Here is a 14,137-nt window from a genome sequence, read left to right as displayed (position 1 = left end):
ATACAGGCCATTTTAATGATTATTTATACTCCATTATATGGATGGATGAACTGTAACTTATTAAAGTATTGCCCTATTGTTGACCATTTGAGTTTCATGCAACTTTTGATTGTTGTAGCTATAAGCTAAGCTGGAATGAACACATTTGTGCCAATCATGTTTGTTTTTTCTTTTTTTTATAAATTTATTGATTTTTATTTTTGGCTGCATTGGGTCTTTGTTGCAGTGCATGGGCTTCTCATTGCGGTGGCTTCTCTTGTTGCAGAGCATGGGCTCTAGGCACATGGGCTTCAGTAGTTGTGGCACACGGGCTCAGTAGTTGTGGCTCGCAGGCTCTAGAGCACAGGCTCAGTAGTTGTGGCGCACGGGCTTAGTTGCTCCGCGGCATGTGGGATCTTCCCAGACCAGGGCTCGAACCCGTGTCCCCTGCATTGGCAGGCAGATGCTTAACCACTGCACCACCAGGGAAGCCCTCATGTTTGTCTCTATCCCTTATTATTTCCTTAAGTATACATCACCAGGAGTGAGTGAAACTTCAGGGTCAAAAGATATGAACGTTTTTAAGACTCTTGTCAGATCACTTTCCAGAAAGACTGCAGCAATTTCTACCTCTTCAAGGAATGCATAGGTGTGTCTGTCTCATTAAACTTTGGACCACTAAAATCCTAACTTTAAAAAATATACATTTGGGGCTTCCCTGGTGGCGCAGTGGTTGAGAGTCCGCCTGCCGATGCAGGGGACACGGGTTCGTGCCCCGGTCTGGGAGGATCCCACATGCCGCGGAGCGGCTGGGCCCGTGAGCCATGGCCGCTGGGCCTGCGCGTCCGGAGCCTGTGCTCCGCAGGGGGAGAGGCCACAGCAGTGAGAGGCCCGCCTACCGCAAAAAAAAAAATAAAAAATAAAAAAAATATATATATATATATACATTTGTTAGTTTGATGAGGAAAACAATTAGTCATATTATTTGAATTCTTTGAGATTTTAAATTCCATTAATGTTCCATAAGCCACCTGCATTTCTCCTTTTATAAATTATCTGTTAATATCCTTGCTCATTTGTTTTTTGGAGTTTTAGTGTTTTAATGATGTATTTGAGTTAATTGTATATCAATATCATACCTATTAACAAATGTTTCAAAATATCTCCCTCACTAACAGTTTGCCTTTCAATTGTGTCTCTGCTTCCTGTCCACAGGATGGACAGGAAGCAGAGGCAGAGATGCATTAAAGCATCACTTTGGGAGGAAGAGGGTTCAGGTGGGTGTGGAGTTTCCAGACACATGTATGCCTCTATTCTGGCAGATGAGGGTGAAAAGTGTGCTGGTAAGGGCTGTGTATGGTTCATACTTCACATTCTTGTTAGTATGTAGCGATGAACTATTGGAGGCTTAAAAAAAGTGACATAATCAGATCTACATCTTAGAAATCAAGATCTAGTGGTAGGGAGGAGGATGGATTAGAGGGAAAGACATTTTCAGTCAGCTGCTGGACTCCTGGAAGACCCTCCTCAGTGGTCTCCTGGGCTTAACTGATACAACTTTAAGTTCCTTTATGTTTAAATTTAAATATTTAAACTTAAACTGAAATATGGAATGAAGTAGGGTCAATATTTCTTTCTGAGAGAAAGAAATAAAATAGGTAAAAATGAGTGAAGAGATCAATAAATTGAAAATGTTTATGGGACTGATGTTAAAGGAACATAGGCCTTTCTTTTGCAATATGTGCTTATTTGGTGAAATATTTGACTAAATCCTGGTAATCATATAGAAAAGTAGCAGAGATGAAACTGTAAGAGATGGGCTAGCCTAGCCTGACAGCAGAAGGCATTAGTGTTAGAAGTTAGAATTATTTGTAGATAATGGGTAATCTAAAAGTTTTAGACATGAATAGAGTTGCTTATTGGGAACATTAGCCTGGGAATGTGCAATTTGGATTGGAAAGAGAGACCAACTAGAAGCAGAAAGCTCAGTTATGAGTTCATTGTTTTGGCACAATATTTCCAGAGGGCAATTTGGTGATAATGCAGCAACATATATAATACATCCATCTTTTGACCCTACAATTTCACTCCTAGGAATTTATTAAAGAAATAATAGGGAAAGTGTTTTAGAGTTGTATGTTCAAAGATGTTCATTGAATTGCCATATATAATAAAGAAAATGTAAAAACTAAACTTCCAACAATTCATAAGATGAAATACTGTGAAGTGATTAAGTATCATGAAGTAAATCTGTATTTATTAACTTTGAAATGGCTTCATAATATACTTAAATATACTTAAATACTCTACATTTAGAGTGCCTCCTTCTTCACTTTAATCCATATATCATCCTATCCTGGTGATGCTTGTAAGATTGTTATCACAGTGGTGATTTCTAAAGCAAATCTTATTTAAAGTAAACTTCACAAAATAGAATGGTTCAATTCTCCTCTTTCCTTCCTAGAAGGAATGAAGTAAAACAGGACAAGGGCCAGTGCTTGTTTATACACAGTCCCTGATGCAAAATAGCACTCAGTAAGTCTGTGCCTAATGTTAAATTAGTGCAGGTTCTGTGTTCTGTAGGTTAGTAACACATAGTAATATACCAATTCTTTTTCATATCAATGACTGCAAAGGCACTTTTCTCCAAATACAGTTAGTCATCTGATGGCTTCAAACTTAAGTCTTCAACAGTCCCCATAAGGTCTGCTAGAGAGATGTGGTGTGGACTTCTACTATAGCAGAATGATCCTGGCTCTGGATTGAGAAATTTGCTTTCAATTTGCATCTGTCACTTTACAGTTGTATAAATTTGGCAGGTCACTTAACCTCTTTGAGTCTCTGCTTCATCTTTAAAATAGAGATAATAAAATATCTTTCCTTTAGTTGTGGTGTAACTGAACACAAACAAAAGCCCTTCCATTACTTAATCCTTGCTACTTCACATTAGAAATTTCAGACAAGGAATATCAATATCTAGAAAAAGTTATTTTTTATCTTACTTAAAAGCAACATACCCACAACCCACTATCTAGAATGCTAAACTGTTTTCTCTTTATAATTAATCTCTTTGGAATAAACCACAGATCATTTCCCCCAAATATTACAGAACTTTCCTATTTTTATAAGTTCATATGCAAATTGAAGAAGATCTCACCTCAGTTATGAGTACTCAAGATAACATAATTATGCTATTCATGTAACCTACCTTGAACTTATCTTCAAATCCATGGTGTATTTTCCAGAAAAGAGGGCCTACCTTCTTTAGGTTCATTTAAAATGTTTTGCTTGTGGAAACAAAATGCTATTTAAGATTTTTGCCTTCAGGCAAATATATAGGGAATCTCACTTGCCCTTTACTCCCTGTTCATGTCCCAAATACTAGACTCATTAGGGGAACAAATTCACATGCTTAGAAGCGAATAATTACTGTACTTGGTAATAAATGTTATTGTATTAACATAAAACCTAATGTTGTTCCTCCAAATTTTATCCAAGAATTTAGCAAAACAAAAAAATTTTTAAATACAAGAATCACATCAACTCCAAAGCCTTAAAATTGGCAATTAATAGTAAAATTACTACACTGTCTTTAAATTATCTTTTCACATTTAATCCCCTGCTTTTCCTTTGAAATGAAAGAAGAGTTAAGGTCATGTTTGAGGGCAAACAATATGGAGTGTTGACAAAGAATTGCAAAAATTGAGACTTTGATCTTAAAATAAAATAGATGTCATGGAGGAACTTTATGAAAGTTAACCTTCAATCAAATTCTGGGACCTCAATCCAAAAAAGATCAATGTATATAGAATCAAAGATGAGCTAAATTTCTCCAGGTATATATGTCTTTGGAGAGACCAAGCTAGAGGATGAGCTCAGGTGTGCTGTTCCCGAGTTGTGTGTGGTGACCCAGGAGGGGAAGCTGGAAGATGTGATTGTGATTCTTGGAGACCCTGTGAGCAAGGAGAGAAGTGGAAGAGCTAAATTGCTTAGAGGGCCTGATTCATGTGTCATGTGCCTCAACAAAGTGGGAACAGTGTTTCAGGAAAATTCTGACTGGCCTCTGGAGGGGGCAACTGAGTTCTACAGACTGAAAGGAGAACTTTAAAAAAAATCAACTTGAATGAGGCACAATCTACTCACCTTTTAAAAAATTCACTCCTTTAAAATTTTTAGATTTTTATTTTGAGATAATTGTATATTTACATGCAGTTGTAAGAAATAATACAGAAAGATTCCATGAACTGTTTACCCAAGCTAGTAGATGAGTGAAACTGTAGTAAAGTATCACAATATTGTTTTATAAAATATAGTACTATATAAGAAGATATATTAAAAATATATAGAGAGTACACTATCACAACAAGGATATTGACACTGATACAGTGGAAAAGAGGAGCAGTTCCATCACAAGGATCCTGCATGCAACCCTTACATAACCATACACCTCCTTTCTCCCTCACTTTCCCATCCACCATCGCTGACCCCTGGCAACCACTAATCTGTTCTCCATTTTTATAGGTTTGTCATTTCAGGAATGATACTTAAATGAAATCATCACACAGTGTGTGATGTGTGACCTTTTAGGGTAGGATTTTATTTTTACTTAGCATGATTCCCTGGAAATTCATCCAAGTTGTCATCAATATTTCATTCCTTTACATTGCTGAGTATTATTCCATGATATGGATGACCACAGTTTGCTTAGCCAGTCCCCTGCTGAAAGACAAAATGACTAATTTTAAGTTTTTGATGAGTTTTGACAAATTGATATGCCCTGGAATCATTGCCATAATCAATAAATAGGACATTTACTCAAGAGAAAAGAAAATATATGTTCACACATAAGCTACATGAACCTCTGTAGCAGTTTAATTCATAATAACTAAAAACTAGAACTAAACCAAATGGCCAACCACAGATGAGTAAATAAATGAATAAATAATGACATATCTGTACAATGCAATACTACTCAGCAGTAAGAAGAAGTGAACTACTGATATAAACATCACACATAGTGAAAAAAGGCAAGACATAAAAGAGTATATGCTCTATGATTCTGTTTATATGAATTTCTAGAACAGGTAAAGCTAATCCATAGTGTCAGAGAGCAGATCAGTGATTACCTAGAGCTGGGTGAAGGGAGGGGAGAGATTGACTGCAAAGGGGCACAAGAAAACTTTTCATGGTTTAAGAGAACATTTTAAACCCGCAACCTGGAGAGAAACTACTGCTCAGAACAGAAGGGCCTTACTTTCACAGAAATCAAGAAACTGGTGCAAATTAAATTTGTTTATGGAGGATAGGAAAAAGAGTAAAGTAGGAATAGAGGCCCAAAGAACCAAGGTATAGAAGAATAATGAACCCCAAAGGTGAAAACAGAGGAAACTTGGAAAAAAACTTATCAAAGCTTCAAACTGCAGAAGGCTGAAGGGAACATTGTAACACGAGGATGTGAGCTTCATCTATTTGACATCAAGTTTGTAGTATGCAAATTCCCCCTCCTTGGCTTGTGATCTTTACACAGCTGTGTGTCTGCCTTTCTTTGGGTCCTGCAGGAAAAGTTAGCCCAGTAAACACAGAAGGAAAGGGTGTTGAGATTGCAGGTGTGGTCTTTGACAGGAAAATTCTTTGATTCCACTAATTAGTAAAGACATGAAATTACCTCTAATAGCAGAAAGCAAACAAGGAACAGTTTCTTCGCTTTACTTGGGACCCTTTCATGACAAAATACATTGTCATATTTTCCACCAAGATCCTTCTGGAAGCCCTCTCTATCCCTCTGAAAAGCATGTAGTGCTAATGTAGTAAATAGCATGCCTAGATAGAAATAAGCCCTTATGGCACAATATATATGCCAAATTCTTTCCGCCTTTGAAGGAGACAGTACTTACCTGGGTTGTAGGGAGAGAAACTGGGGCAAAGACAATGGAAGGCTAGCGACATGAGTTGAGCCTGAAAGAGAACAAAAGGGAGGTTCAAATCCAGGTGAGAGTAGGGATAAACGTCCATTCCAGGGGACTTGTAGGTGAAAGAGAAGTGAGATATGTTACTGGAATTCAGAACTGGGGGAATAAACTAAAGTAAATAGGAAGCCAGCTGGAATTAAGTTGTAATTGGGGAGAATTATCAGTAGATGCTAAAATCACTGGGTAAAAGATTGTTCTGGAATAGGCTATTTGTACAGTGTAAAATATCCTCCCACAGATTTCTTATTAGTTGTCAAAGGAAAATGTACTTTTTCACTGGCCTAATCTAGCTGGTGGTGACAAACTTCCCAAGAGTGGCACAGACTGACAATGCATATACGATGTGATGCAGCATCAAGTGCCCGTATTACCCATGAAGTGTTCATGCCAAAAATGTTTAACCTGAAGCTCATCACACCTAACTCCTACAGAAGCACAAAGGATAGAGGGATAAATAAATAAAATGAAACCATAGGTGGGGCTTCCCTGGTGGCACAGTGGTTGAGAATCTGCCTGCCAATGCAGGGGACACGGGTTCGAGCCCTGGTCTGGGAAGATCCCACATGCCGCGGAGCAACTGGGCCCGTGAGCCACAACTACTGAGCCTGCACGTCTGGAGCCTGTGCTCTGCAACAAGAGAGGCCGCGATAGTGAGAGGCCCGCGCACCGCAATGAAGAGTGGCCCCCCGGGCTTCCCTGGTGGCGCAATGGTTGGGAGTCCGCCTGCTGATGCAGGGGACATGGGTTCGTGCCCCGGTCCGGGAGGATCCCACATGCCACAGAGCGGCTGAGCCCGTGAGCCATGGCCGCTGAGCCTGCGCGTCCGGAGCGTGTGCTCCGCAACAGGAGAGGCCACAACAGTGAGAGGCCCGCGTATCGCAAAAAAAAAAAAAAAGAGTGGCCCCCGCTTGCCGTAACTAGAGAAAGCCCTCGCACAGAAACGAAGACCCAACACAGCCAAAAAAACCCCCAAAAAAAACCAACAAAAAAAAGTGCTCTGTAAACTTTTTTTTAAAAAAAGAAAGAAACCATAGGTAACAGACAAATCCAGAGTATTTGCTGTTCTATAAGAGGATTTGCCTGTACCCTATACATTATTAGTAATAGTAATCAGTAATAGTTCTAGATAGAAGGGAGCATTTCACCTCCTAATACTGTAGGCCCTAGATAAAGTTAATTGACAAGTTATAACTCAAATGACTAAAGAAGAAACCCCAGATAGATCTTTAGACCCAGTGCTTAATAAGAAAAAAATTGGAGGTTAAGGCCAGGGTTTCATGCTATAGCATTTGTAGAATATAAGTACGCATGTTAACTAAACAAATATGTATAGTTTTCATTCAACATGACTTCAGTCATTTTCAACTTGTCCTTTTGTTGTCCTTATAGAGTCTCACATAAAAGATGTCTCTTCAGATATTCTTGTAGCTTTTTACAAAAACTTGGTAGACCCCACTTCATTCCAGTAGACAAGATTCTAAGGCTCAGGGAGAGCACCTTACAGGAGAAATCTATTAATTCAGTGGAATCGGCCCAAGTATTCTGCATCAGCTGGTCAGTACAGGTAGATCTAAGTCCCTGACAGCTTTCGATAAAATAACTCAGGACTGCTCCCTCCAAAAAACATAATTTTGTCCCTTACATTTTATTTTGAAAAATTTCAAGCATACAGAAAATTTGAAAGACTATTTAAATAAATGCCTTTGTACCCTCCTTGTAGGTTCAAGAATTGTTAACATTTTGCCCAATTTCACTTATATATATATATGTTAAGACATTCTCCTCCATAAGCCCAATACTATTTATATACACAAGAAAGTGAAAAATACCATATCATCTACTATACAGTGACTAAATTCCCCAGTTGTCCCAATAATACATTTTGTAGCTTTCCCCAGTGAATCAGGATCTAGTCAAAACTTACTCATTGTATTATTTATGTGTGATTAACATTTTTTATCTCTTATAGTATGGAATAATCTCTTTATTTTTTCCTCACTGGTTTTTTCTTCTTTCTTTTTTAAATCTTCATGACACTGACATTTTAAAGAATCCAGGTAAGCCCTCCTGTTCATGAGGAGTGGGAAAGCTTGGCTGCATGGGGGCCAGAGCATGGGGAACTGAGCGCCAGGGCTTTGGAAACCACGGCAAGCAAGATCTCCATGCGTGGCAAAGAGTGAGCTGCAATGCCAGCAGACTTGTCAGCCCTCAACATGGAGGCTCCAACATGAAGAAGCCACAGACCGAAAGACCTCTTTGGGGGTCACCCATAAAATTCTCATCCACTCATATGATCGTGGAGGGGGCGACGGACCTATACAATCAACTGAGATTGGATCTCCAGCCAACTCAGTAAGTGGGTGCTAAATTAGAGTGAAGTGATTTGGAAAATTAAGGGAGGTTTGTGTTGAAGATGGTAGCCTGAACACTTGAGTTTTCTCACCTTTGTCCAAAATCCCATTGAAATAACAGTAAAGATATACAAAAGGGGATCAATAGGTAACCACAGAGAGAACAGAATGGGGGAACAGAGGCCAGAGTTTTGATGAAATTATGTAGCATGGAAGGTGGACTAGATCTTCGTGATCATCTATCAGAGTGGAGGGAGCTGCTACTTAGAAGAGACACAGGGGAAGGATGATACAAAGACATAGGGGCAGATCTGTCCAGCAAACCTTATGCTGGCTCAGAGGCTGCAGGCACTGGGAGCAAGAATGGACTATGGAGCAGTAATCAAGGAATTTAATTAAGCAATAATCAAGGACTGAGTACAGAACAGCTCGGTCAGTGGGTCCCACCTATATTTAGAGGGTGATCAGCATCAATACTGTTTACCACTTAGTTAAAAATGGAAAGCTACTGTCTGAAGAAACTAAAAGATATGCCTGAAAATACCTACACATATACTATCTGTGTTCACAGATATAAATATTAGGAAATATAAACTGATAATCTGTGATCACTGGACCATCAAAGAAAACCATCAGTCCCAGAGACAAGAACCAAGGTGAACAAAGAGAAAAAATGAACCTCAAATTAACAGATAATTCTGGAAACAGAGAATTTATAAACAAAACAAAACAGTTTTTAATTAGAATCTTGGAAGAGGTTCACGAAGACATGTCCTTAAAAAAGGAATTGGCTGCTATGAAAAATAGAACAATCAGAAATACTAAAAAAAAAAAAAAACATGACGGCTGATACTAAAAGAATTCACTAAAAGGGTCAGAGGATAAAGTCAGGAATCTTCTAGAAAAGCACAGAGCAAAAAAAGGGAAGAAATGTAGGAGATAAGGAGATGTGATACAGAAGGTCCAACAATGATTTAGATAGAACTTCCAGAAAAGAGAATATAAAAAATGAGATGAAAATGAAGAAAATACAGAAAGAAATTTCCCAAGGTTGAAAGGGACAGGTCTTCGTTTGAAAGGCTTGTGTAGTGCCAAGAGGGAACGGTGATAAAATACCCTCACCCATTTCCATCCTGACAACAGTTCAGAATGTCAAGGATAAAGAGAAGATTCTAAGTGCTTCTAGAAATGAAAACACATATACAGAGGCACACACACAGGTACATGAGGCAAACCACAAAAGAAGAAGATGGTTTTGACCTCTGACTTCTTATCAGCTGGAAGACAGGAAGCCATGTTTTTAAGAGTTCTGATGGCTACTAATCTGCCAATCAAATGTAACTGCAAAGTAAGGATAGTCTCAGACATGAAGGTTCTCAGAACTGTTGGCCTTCCATTCACACTTTCTAAAAAAAAAATTTTGGTTATGTATTTCAGTGAAAAAAAACAGAGTCTTAGAAAGCAGAAGACAAGGTATTCGAGAAATGGGGGACATAACTAGAGGGTAATGGAAAGAAATTCTAGGAAAACAGTGAGGAAGTAGGCGACAATGGGACAGAAAATCTGAAGGCTCTGTGGAGAATGTCTTCAAGAGTAAAGTGAATTCCATGTGTAAGGACATGGAAGACTTTAATATGTTTTGGCAATTTCAGACTCCAAGGAGGGAAAAAACCATAAAGTGACGATGCTTCCATGAAGTAAGTTAAAATATACCCAAATTGTGGACAACTGACAGACTTTAGAAGAGAGAATCTGTTCAGTCTTGACTCCTGACACATTCTTCTTCAGGGGTGACTGGTTTAATGACATAGGATTATATTCCTTCTCTTTCAGTGCAGTCATGCTATTTGGCTCTGCCATGTGTAATAACATATGATATAATACTGTAAACTCTGCTTTAAAATTTTTAGAATCAACTAATAGACACTATATAAAGAAACTTTCATTATAGTGTCAGGAAAGAAGGTAGCAGAATATAAATATAATAAACACTGCAAATGTAAAACTAGTATTAAGTTTGGAAATATAATGTCATAATTACACACATCTAGTCCTCCTCTAGTCCCACCCCCCTGGGGCTAAAAAGAAGAGTTTGTAGCCACACCAGAAAAGGGAGGAAGGGAGGAAGGAAGGAAAAGAGGGAGGGAGGGAGGGAAGGAAGGAGAAAGAAAGGCCACCAGAGTTTTGGAGAGTAGACTGGATCAGATATAGAGAAAATTAAAATGGGAGGAAACCTCAGCTGATCTCTTTTTGGCTCTAGAGCTGGGATGGCCTTGAAGAGATGCTCTGAACTGGGCAAGGGAGGGCAATTCAGGGAAAGGTACTCAGGCATGAGGTATCAACACTGATATTCTCAGCAGCCTGGGGGGATCAGGGACAGGGTGGTGATTCCACAACTGAGCACCTTGGTCCTGAGGTGGGGGTGGAGGATAGAAAGGAAAGGGGAAGGGGTTCGTGTGGTGCACACAGCATCCACTAGAGGTAATTATAAAAAGTGTCGATTAGAGAATCTGGAAATTAATATTTTGATCATCAAAAACAAACAAAAAACTAAAATAAAGGGAAGAATGGACAAGGCTAAAGAGTGAATTAACGAGCTGGAAGACAGAGCCAGTGTACTCTCCTAGAGGACAGTATAAAGACTCATAGGATAAAAAGAATGAGAGAAAGTGAAGTGACATGAATGATAATATCAGAAGGCCTGTGTCAATAAATAAAACACTGTCATCAATAAAACACCAAAATGTGATGTTATAATCAGAAAGAAGAAGAATTGAGAAAGAGGGGGTAAGCCAAAGTTTTAGAAATCTTTCATAGAAAAGAGTAAATAGATACTGTATGAAATTGATAAACCAAGAGATAATAGTATAGACAATTAGAACTATGGCACTAACCACCTAAATAATTAAAAACAGAAATGATTAAGTGTGTTGACCTTTAGGGACCAGGACTGGAGATGGCGGGGGTGGGGGGGAGAGAGTTGCACTTTTCATTTACTTTTTTATATTAAAAAAAAATTTGACATATATTTCTTTAAAAAATTTTTTAAAGAAAAAATAAAGATTATTGTACTCCCACCTGACCATTATAGAAGAGGTTAATAGCCATTACTAGTGCAGAGTGGTTAACATTCATCTTGGCTAAATTTACTGAGTATTTACTATATGCTAGGCATTGCTTGAGAGAAGTATCATCATATAATCAACTCCATATTATAGGCTCAGAGAAAAATACAATAATTTGTTCAAGGTCACATGGCTATTAAGAAGTAGAGCTGGGATTCCTTTCCATATCTGTAAACTCCGCAAGCCTGGACATTTGAATACTTTGCAGAGTTTGCTCTGATGAGACTGGTGGGTCAATCCTCTTGTCAGAGTTTACTGTAACACCGTAGGGATTCCTTGAGTTATTGATCAATGCAATTTCTTTGGCCATCATTCTTTGGGCAAGGGGAGGTAGAGAGTGGATATAGATCTGAAAGTCTTGATAGATGCCCTGCTAAACACAAATCCAAACAGGGGAGTGCATTTGGTTAATGCATGACTTGGCAGTCCATGGAGACATTTTTTGTTTAAAAATAGGGTGGGATGGCTAGAGCAGGAGGAGCTGGTGCAGGGAGTAAAGTTTACATGTTTTGATGGGTGTCCTCCACCACTGGACAATTTATAATGACTATGAAATGGGGATCTGCTGGGCATGAACCCAGAGTAATGGTGTCACAGAAATGGTCAGTAGCCAAACAAGAGTAGAGTCATCCCTTTCATTTCTCGAGCCCGTCCTTGACCTGGGGGCAAGTGCTGCAGGTAGTCGCATGTTGGACACAGGGTTACAAGAAGGCCAACCAAGTTCAGTGTTTGGTTGGGCCGAGGTAGCAAGGCAAAAGCAAATCGTTTGTTTGTGGGCCTCTACAACTAGGATGACCGACCATCTGTTCTACAGGCCCTCTGCTTCCTTTGTAACATTTCCGTTTCTCCAGTTCTCCCCAGCCCCTTGGTTTTGGTGACTTAGGCTCCATCTTCTCTAGCCTTAGCTTCCTGCAATAACTCCCTATCTGTTCTTCCCACGTGCCTTTTTGTCTCCCCTCTAATCCATTCTCTATTCGGTAGGATCAACCTTTAAAATAAAAAACCAACCATGATAGTCTCTTGCTTAAAAGAGTCCACTTGGAAAACAAAACAACAAAAAAATCCCAAACAAAACACTTGTCAGTGCCTTCCCATTATCCTTAATATATTCAGCATGACTGACAAGGGCTTCCAAATTTTGGCTTTTGCCCTGTGCTCTTAGATTCAATTTTGATATTCTCACACTTTAACCAAATTGACTTTTTTAAGGTTCTGCCTGCACTATGGTCCCTATAGACCTTTGTGCAAACTGTTTTTTGATCTAGAACCCCTCCCCATTACCCAGCCCACCGCCTTCCCCCACTGTCCTGGCTAACGTATACTCATTCACCCTTCAGGGTTTCAACTGTAGCAGAGCTTCCCAGGGAGACTTACAGGTGATGGTAGCATCCCTGCCTCCACATTGTACTTCAATATTTGGTTATTACTATGTTCTTCTACTACATTCTGTCTTCTTAACTAGGTTGGAAGTGCCAGGAGGGGCCCCCCATGCTTCTCATGCTCACCACTGTAGCCTCCCTTCCTCCCACGGTAGCTCACATTTAAGGCCTTCAGTGCACATTGAATTAAGGAATGATGGAGAGAAGGAAGGCCCTGGCACACAGACCCCCTTGTCACTCTGCTTGTCCCACGGCTGACCCCAGTGGCTCTGTACTGCAGGTGTCTGCCTGCTACCCAGACATTGTTATCTCTGGTACAGCAGCTTCCTGGAGCTGAGGTCACTCTCTCTACCCCCAGAGCTGTTTCAAGACTAGAGTCAAGCCATCGTGAGCCTGATTCTAAGACAGGAAAAGAGAATAGATTTTTCAAGCTATAGATCAAGGAAGTTGAGGCTGATTTGAGGCAAAATTCTGAAGCAAATTATGAAATGTATTATTAAATGCACAGGGCTTATTTGCAGTTCAGTAAGTGTTTTTTAAAAATGAATTAGAAATGAATATTTGTGAATGCTTAGGAAGGAAAGAGTTGATCAACATGAGTCATCATTGATTAAAAATATAACAGGCCATTTTTGCAATTTGGGGTTTCATGGTGACATTTGGGTACTCATCCCTCCTCTCTTGGAGTTCTGTAAACACAGGAAGAATAAAGATGTTAGAAACACAGGATCGAGTTATTAAATCTGGGAAATTCGCCCAAATACCTCTCTATCCATCAACAATGCAAAGCTGTCTTGTAAGCATGGTTGCGGGAAGCAGTTTAGACTTCAGGCTTCAGTGAATTTTGTTCTTTAGCCAGCTTTCTCTGCCATGCTTCCTTTTCTCCTAGCCATCTTGAAACTGAGATGCGTGGTCCTATAGGGGAGATCCTGAGTCCACTTCCCCAACCGTTTGAGATGTAGATGAGGCTGGCCCATCTGCAGAGAGCCTAGCCCTGCCCTGGTGGACTTACTGCAAATACTAGTGATGAGCTGCCCTTGGATTCTGATCCTTATTATAAAATGGCCACCCTCCTGCCACAGCATGACCTGATGATTGAACGGCCCAGTCTCTGACCAGGAGATGAAATAAAATCAGAGTTGTGATACTAGCTCTTTCCCTGCCCTATGGGTAGAAACTGATGCGTGGGGAAAGGGAGGAGATGTTGCTCTTATTTACTGATTAGAGGACTGTTACAGATACTAGCTAAACTAACATTTAGTGAGTGCTTCTATGTGCCAAGCCCTGTCCTAAGAGCTTTACTGTATCAACTCATTGAATCCTCACTCAACCCT

General features: G+C 39.6%; 1 protein-coding gene across 1 annotated transcript in view; it reads left to right on the top strand.

Annotated features, from left to right (window-relative positions):
• The window catches only part of ELMO1 (engulfment and cell motility 1), a 596,918-nt gene that overhangs the window by 16,310 nt on the left and 566,471 nt on the right, over positions 1-14,137 (top strand). Inside the window, exon 3 of the mRNA XM_082632561.1 lies at positions 7,999-8,300. The gene's annotated coding sequence lies outside the window, so the exon portion shown is untranslated. The remainder of the gene's footprint in view (positions 1-7,998; positions 8,301-14,137) is intronic.

Source organism: Mesoplodon mirus (assembly GCF_964341445.2).
Source record: "Mesoplodon mirus genome assembly, chromosome: 9".
Lineage (NCBI taxonomy): Eukaryota > Metazoa > Chordata > Mammalia > Artiodactyla > Ziphiidae > Mesoplodon > Mesoplodon mirus.
The sequence above is the reverse complement of the archived record's forward strand: the minus strand, read 5'-3'. Positions and strand labels throughout refer to the sequence as shown.